The sequence below is a fragment of the Pleurodeles waltl genome, chromosome 6 (genome assembly GCF_031143425.1).
Source record: "Pleurodeles waltl isolate 20211129_DDA chromosome 6, aPleWal1.hap1.20221129, whole genome shotgun sequence".
Classification (NCBI taxonomy): domain Eukaryota; kingdom Metazoa; phylum Chordata; class Amphibia; order Caudata; family Salamandridae; genus Pleurodeles; species Pleurodeles waltl.
The window spans coordinates 1,003,004,243-1,003,011,824 of record NC_090445.1 but is presented as its reverse complement, the minus strand read 5'-3'; the positions used below and the strand labels follow the sequence as shown (position 1 = coordinate 1,003,011,824).

Sequence of the window (7,582 nt, the reverse complement as noted above, 5' to 3'; positions counted from 1 at the left end):
TGGATCACATCCTACCTTCAAAACAGAACAAATGTCATCCATACTCCTCCTTTCTTATCCAAACTCTACATCATATAAGCATGTGACCCTTAAGGATCTATCATCTCACCCATGCTCTCCAACATATACAGGAAGTCATCACCAGCAATGATCAATGAATTTCAGCTCACCTGCTATAACTACACAGATAACACACATATACGTCATAAACTGAAATCCCCAAAGACATTGGAAACTCAAAAATCTTCAGTTGCCTCAGAGCTGTTGATCGGTGGATGACATGGAGCCATCTCAAATTGAATGCATCCAAAATTGAAATACTCACCTGTGGTGAAAGGAAAAATGATGTTCCACTCTCCACCTGGCCTGATAGTATCCAAAGAAGTAAGAAATCTTGGATTTACCAAGGACTCTAAGCTATCAATGAATGCCCAAGTGGATAAGTTAGCAAAATCAAGCTTCATTACCATGAACACTCCGAGACATATCTTCCCCCATCTAGGATTTCCACACAAGGACCAAGCTACTATCTCTCTTGTACTGTCTAAACTTGATTATGCCAAAAGCCTCTACCACGGATCTCCTCTGTCAACTATGAAGAGACTACAATTAATTCAAAACTCTACTACCAGAGTATGCCACAAGCCCACATCTTCCCTGCCTGCAGGACCCTACATTGGTTACCGGTTGCCAGAAGATCTGCTTTAAGCTGCTTTTTATCACCCACAAGGCAATACATGGAACAGGACTACTTTCTTTTTATCAGGAAGAAAATCACAAAATACATATAACAAAGAAACCTCCACTCCAGATTGGCACCCAGCATCAAAAATCCAACATACAATGGTGGAACATCTTTCTCTGTTCAAGCAGCCAAACTATGGATTTTATTACCCCCAAATATTATAACAGATACACTTCTCATCTTAAGAAGATTACTCAAGAGCTGTCTCTTCCCTACAAAACCACCATATTCAAACTACAAATGTACAGCAATAATATGCACAAGACCCAATGATGCATATACATGTGTTTATAAACATGTATACTTTGATTATATGTATGTATTCAGATATGTGTGTCTCTTTGTACAAATGCACATATTACTTAAGAGCAAAAATCGATATACTTTCTTGTATGTATGCTTAAAAAATATACAAGTATGTATATTACTTATAGTTAAAATATATACTTTCCTTATATTTATGTTAAATTGCAAAAATAACATAAGGATTTGACAACATGCTTATGGGTCTCTATTTATCATGATCCCTCATACTACAACATATAAAGAAGATTCTATAGAAATTATGTACAAATGTTAACAAAGTAATACACTTTTTACTTAAACAAATCTTAAATAAATCAATATGAAATTAAATAATTGCAATTCTAGATAATTATTGAAAAACAAACACACATAATATGGGTATGTATGTATCTCCCTATATGTGTTTACACTTACTTAAGGAATTAAAAAGCAATAAATACATATATAGTGAAAACAAATAATACAAAAATAATGAATATTATAAGTATACATACATGTATACCATTATCATTATATTAATATACAAGTAGATCAAAACATCAGTAACATATAAGATGATGAGTGTATGCTGATGTGTTTATTTTCCTATGACACATATTTCTCACAAAGCATAAATTTGATTATAGCAATTGTATTTGTAGTGCTTCACTACTGTAATGTTGGGAGACAAATATAAATTAAAAAAACAAACATAGGAAATAAAATTAAAAAACTTTAATTTACAGCAAAGAGGGAAAGCCTGAGTTTGGAAATACTTACCGTGCATGTACGTAGGGGACTTTATCAAATACAATTTTATAGCTCCGGATAATTTTCAAGATGCGTATCATGTTAAAATCTCTATGTATTTATACTGCTTATGTGTGGTTAGGTTTCTACATATTTAAATATTTTCTGCCCAATGTATTCCCACCAAACTTCAACAAACCAGCACTCTATGACTCAGCCTATTCTGTTCCCGAAATATCTCCTACTTCCACTCTCTGACTCACCCCAAAGCTCTTTTACTGCAGTGAACTCCCAAATAAGCCTTTCAGAACTCTTCCCTTCTCCATCCATCCTTTATCCTATTCATCCAACTAACAGGTTTGCTGATTCATTATGACTAAAACTCAAAGCAACTAAAGAAAGAGGAGGATGACTTACCTGAAATCCCTTTATGGAGGGTTGTCCCACTAGTACCTGAAATAGGAAAAACAATAATCAAAAACGAAAAGAGACAAAGAGGAGGAAAACAGATAGATAAAAGACTTCTAATCTCCCCCACAGGAAAAGCCATCGGAAATAGAAATAGAAGAAGGACAGATGGAGGAGGAGGCGTGACAAGGAGGAGGGAAAAATAACAAAGACAGAGGAATGGAGACAAGCAGGAGAACGTGAGGAGGTAGAGAGAACACAAAAATACACTAAGGGGTATATTTATAGTGCCCTAGTGCCACCTTGCGCCACATTAACGTTATTTATTTTGACGTTAATGTGGTGCAACAAGGCCAAAATCCCTGCGCTGTATTTTGAGGGTGGTGCAATGCCTGCATTGCGCCACCCTGTAACCCTTTGTGCTACATTATGCCTGCGCCAGTGCAAAACACTTTTTCCTCACATTTCGGTGATAGAAAGTTCTAGAATCTGAGAGGAGCCACAAATTTCCTTCCACCCAGCATTCCCCCAAATCTCCACAAATGGTACCTCACTTGTATGTGTAGGCCTAGTGCCCATGTTGGGAATAGATCACACAAAGGGTCAATGTTAGTCCTTACATGAGGACGACTGTTGACCTTGGGGTGATCCATTCCTGATGCAGGCACTAGGTACAGGCACTCAAGTGGGGTAGCGTTTTTATCAGGACAGGTGGAGAAACACTGTGTGGTAGGAATTTTGTGAATCCCAGCATATTCTTATAGTTTGTGTGACGGAAATGCAAGAAAAACTAGTTTGTATTCAACAATTCATGTTTGCAGGGTATTCTGGGTATGAAAACTTTGGGGAATCCACACAAGCCACACCTCTGTGGACTCCCCTGGGTGTCTAGTTTCCAGAAATGTCTGGGTTTGGTAGGTTTCCTTATATGGCTGCCGAGAACAGGACCAAAAACGCAGGTACCTGCCTTACAAAACCTATTTGTTTTGTGATAGATAATTTTGATGTCTCCACAATACGATTTGGGCGGTGGAATTTGGGGCTGAACTAAATTGGGGAGCTCCCAAGAGAGCACTCTCTCTCTGTGCTTGCCACCGCATGCACCTGTTCTTTGGGTTGGGCTAACCCACTATTGTCCTGCTGCACAGACTGTGCTTGCCAAGGGACAGCAGGACTGTCCTCATCACCTCCCTCAAAATCACTGGAAGAGGAGTTATCGGATGGGACTCCTCCAACTGAAAAATCACTCCCAGAGTCTACACCATTGTCCTGTCCCTCAAATAGTGTCTTAGTATCTGCTGTCTCAGATCTTCTGTCCTCTATAACCCAAGTTAGGGCTTGAGTAGCAGTCATCCAACGAGATGCCATCTCTGCTGCTGGAGAAACTGTCGCTCTAAAACACTAGCCTACATAGACAGTCACAAAATTGCTAGTGAATCTGTGTGTGATGCATGCAACAGTAAAGGTCCCCTTACCTTCACTTCTTCCCTCAATCAGCACATTCTCTCAAGACTCTAAAAAAAAAAAAAAGAAGACACACTATTACTTCACCTTGTCACATACCAATCATCACAGTTTTTTGCGCCTCTAGCGCCCAGTCCAACAATCATTATTGGTTGTCCCACTCATGACCTTCTCCTCAGATTCCCTAACTACCTCTCAGCAAAAGTGCCCTTCATCTCTCCATAGCCCCCCTTGCACATACATTTAATTTGTATTATAGCACAGGTAATTGCTGGCTTTACTAATCCACTCAGCTATTCACATATAATACAGTTTTGATCTTTGCAGTAGGCGTATAAACCTTCTGCGCTACTTCATGGCATCAAAAATGCCACTAGATGAAAGTGGGATCATTTTCTAGTAGAAACATAATCACAAGAGTTACTTGACTTTTTTATTGCTGCCTAAAAGCTACAGTTGGAACGTGTCGGTTGAAGTTTGTGCATTGCTTTGAAGACGAAAGCTGCAAGAGAACTGGTGGCAAATATATATATATATATATATATTAATTCCAGCAGGTCCAAAGAGGCGCGCTCATCTCATGTCGGTGCCTGCAGCAGGGAGGGACCTACTCCCATCAATAATCTTCACACCAAGTTGACAATTAAGTCAAGGATGCGGCACTCACAGGATTAAATCAGACTTCTTTTATTCCATCACAGGTCCCCAAACAAACTGACACCAATGTGTTTCGACCTTCCCAGTCTTGATCACGGTATATATATAGATCACTTTTATATTTGGGTGTGGTTTCCTTGGGGGGCGATCGCAGCCCCCAGGGAAACCACACATGCATTGACAAAAGTGATCTTGGTATATATATAAATATATATATATATATATATATATATATATATATATATATATATATATATATATATATATTTATATATATAGATAGATATACATATCTAGATAGTTATCTCTCTCTATATATATATATATATATATATATATATATATATATATTATAGCTGTATGGTGCCCCAAGGGAAACCATACTGCTATTAAAAAAATTGCCCCCTCAACGGGTCAATTTTATTAAAAAAAAAATATATATATATATTTTTTAACCAATCGCACCCCCCCCCCAGGTCCCCAGGGGTAAACTCACTTGATTTTTTTAAATATGTGCTGGGGGGGTGGCCCAAGTTCAGAGGGGGGGGTGACCCCCCCCCAAGTGAAATCCCCGGTGTCTAGTGCGGTTTCGTGGCCCTGGATCGCAGGGAGACTGCGATCCAGGACCAGGAAACCATTTCAGCAAGTTCTCGTTTGAAAGGGGAGAATCTCCCCTCTCAAACGAGGCCTTACCGAACAGTGGGGAGGCCTGTTTGGGCCCGTTTTCCCCACCGGAGTAGGAAGTGGCCTTACCTGCTGCTTCCTGCTCCGGTGGGGAAAACAAGTGTGACATGCTGACGTCACAAAGGGGTGGGTGGGGGACAGAAGCTCTTCTGTGTCTTCCGATGGGGGTTTAAGTTATAAAACAAATCTTCCGGTGCAACGCACCAGAGGATTTTTCAAACCCCTCCCTGGTATCGGCCACTGGTCGTGACCCACACCAGGGAGGGTGTGCGGGTGTCGGCCAGTGGCCGACGCCCGCACCTATCGGGTTAAAGGAAGAGTGACTTCAAAGTAAAGGACATGAAGTTCTTCATTGGAACTGGAAGACTTGTGCTGTCCAATCCAAAAATGGTTCTGAAACAAAAACTAATAAAGAAATAGAACTACTTTGGATTCTGAGATTTTCGTCGGGGACATGAAATCCCGCCTACACCCATACCAAACCCTTTTTCTACTATGAACTCTCAAATAATCCTTTTTAATCTCTTCCCTCCTCTATCCATCCTTTATCTGATTCATTCAACTAACAGACTTGTATGTCTAGCACTCTCACCACTTACAATAACCATTGATATTTCCCTCTACTAATTCCCCCCTAATCCAATTTTGGGTTCCGGAGTAGTTTGCTCCTTGCCAAAAAGCATTTCAATGCCCTTTTATGGATAGTAAGTGCTGTATTAAAACATTTACAATTATAGTGCCACTGGAACCAAGCTGCACCTGACTGAAGAGGCCCAGTTAGGCCAAAACTGCCCTTAGGGTGCTTTTCGTTCGGAGAGGAACTGGCTTGGCAGTTTAGGCTGGTCTGTTCCTATTGGAGCAGGACCAGTGCTTAATTTGTGCTTGTTGTTTCCGGTGCTGAGCTCCGGCACTTATTTTTGAGGGACGGCACTTATTCTTCTGCCTCAAGCATTTACTGCGAGCAAAAGTCACATGTGGGAAAGACGGAGGAATAGAAAAACAAAAAAGCGTCACAAAGGGAGAAAGCAGAAAGCTGCAAAAGTGAGCTGAAATGGTAAGAGTAGCTTTAAATAGATTGAAGAGGCCCGAGGTGGCTTCAGGATTACGCTGCCTCGGTATTCTGTGTTCCCACATTTAATTGCAGCAGCCACATGTTTAAGAGGAGGGCTTTGGGCATCGGCACATTTTTATTTACAAATTAAGCACTGAGCAGGACCAAGCTTGATTTCCATAAGGCTGGGTCTAATCTAAGGTGGCAAGGTTAACAAAAAATAAAAAAACGATGTACTGTGATATGGATTGAGTAATTACCATCAGCAAAAAGAAAAATGCAAGCTTTCTATTTATTACTTTTAGTATCTTTCATTGCACGGCAATCGCAGCACTGGTTCACTCTTGTATGTGCATAATGTCGGAAGGTCTGTAATTCTGCCCAAAAACCGGAGCACAGTACTGTTTGCAACAAAGGCTATATTCACTTTCCTTGTGAAAAAACTATTTTTTCTTGTATCACTCTAAAGTATTCCTGAGCAATGGGAGTCTTTGAGACTGAGGGTTTGATTTAGAGTTTGGCAGATAGGTTACTCTGTCACAAATGTGAGGGATATCATGTCCATGGTAATACAAATTCCATTGGGAATACTGCACTTGTTATATGGTGAATAGGATATCCGTCACATTTGTGATGGAGATATCTGTCTGCTGCACTCTAAATCAGGCCCTGACTTAGGACCACCTCAATTTTCTAAAAGGTGATGGAGTATACATTATAAGAAAGAAATGTGGAGTAATTTTGTATTAAAAATGTACACCATTTAAACTTCTGTGTGTTTGCATTGTCTATATTGATATCCCTGTGTCCCTCCAGTTGCTTTCTTGCAATATGAGACACCATCTTACCTCCCACATGAACCTGGTAAGCCCACGCCTATTGTTTTTTGGCTTTTTACTATAGTCTTAACTTAATTTCCACAGCGACACAGAAGCTTCAGCTGAAGTTTCCAGTAGCATCTTCACGCTGTGTTCCACCCCCCACTGGCGTTCGTTTGCGCAGTGATCACTGATGCATGGAAGCAAGACCAGCTTTTGTGGGTTCAATCGGTACTGCCACACCTGGCACTGACCTTGGTGGGTGCTGTGTCTAGAAATAACTTGTGAGTTTAAAATCACCTGCTGAAGAGTTTGTTGTTTGTCCTACAGTTTTCAGGCAACAATGAAAATGGCAAGATGACTCTGTTGATTAATGTTCCTGATGGAAGGACATCAGAGTTTTGTCTAGTGGCCATTTTGACTTATCAGAAAGTAGTGCAAAGGTTTAATATGCCTGCTGCAAAAACGTGCGCCAGGCAGATCAACGAACTGCATTTTATGTGGATAGCTCAGTGGTTTATTGCTTTTCTCACAGAGATCCTTTTGTTATTTGCAGGTTAGCGCAGGTTTGCATCAAAAAGTTTCCCGCCGGCTACTGCCATTCCTGGACGACAGCCGGGCGTCATATTTAAGGAATGACGCTAGCAGGCAGAAAGGCCCAGTTAGTGTCAAAATAAATTACTCTAATTGGGTGGGGGAGGTGTAGGGGAAACAGGAGAT

The 7,582-nt window shown here is 40.5% G+C and overlaps 1 long non-coding RNA gene across 1 annotated transcript in view; it reads right to left on the bottom strand.

The window, feature by feature from the left end:
* Positions 1–2,197: 2,197 nt before the first annotated feature.
* LOC138300487 (uncharacterized) overlaps positions 2,198–7,582 on the bottom strand; it is a 232,721-nt gene continuing 227,336 nt past the window's right edge. Inside the window, exons 2-3 of the long non-coding RNA XR_011204947.1 lie at positions 3,664–3,702; positions 2,198–2,233 (exon numbers count right to left, since the gene is read on the bottom strand). This is a non-coding gene — a long non-coding RNA (uncharacterized lncRNA). The remainder of the gene's footprint in view (positions 2,234–3,663; positions 3,703–7,582) is intronic.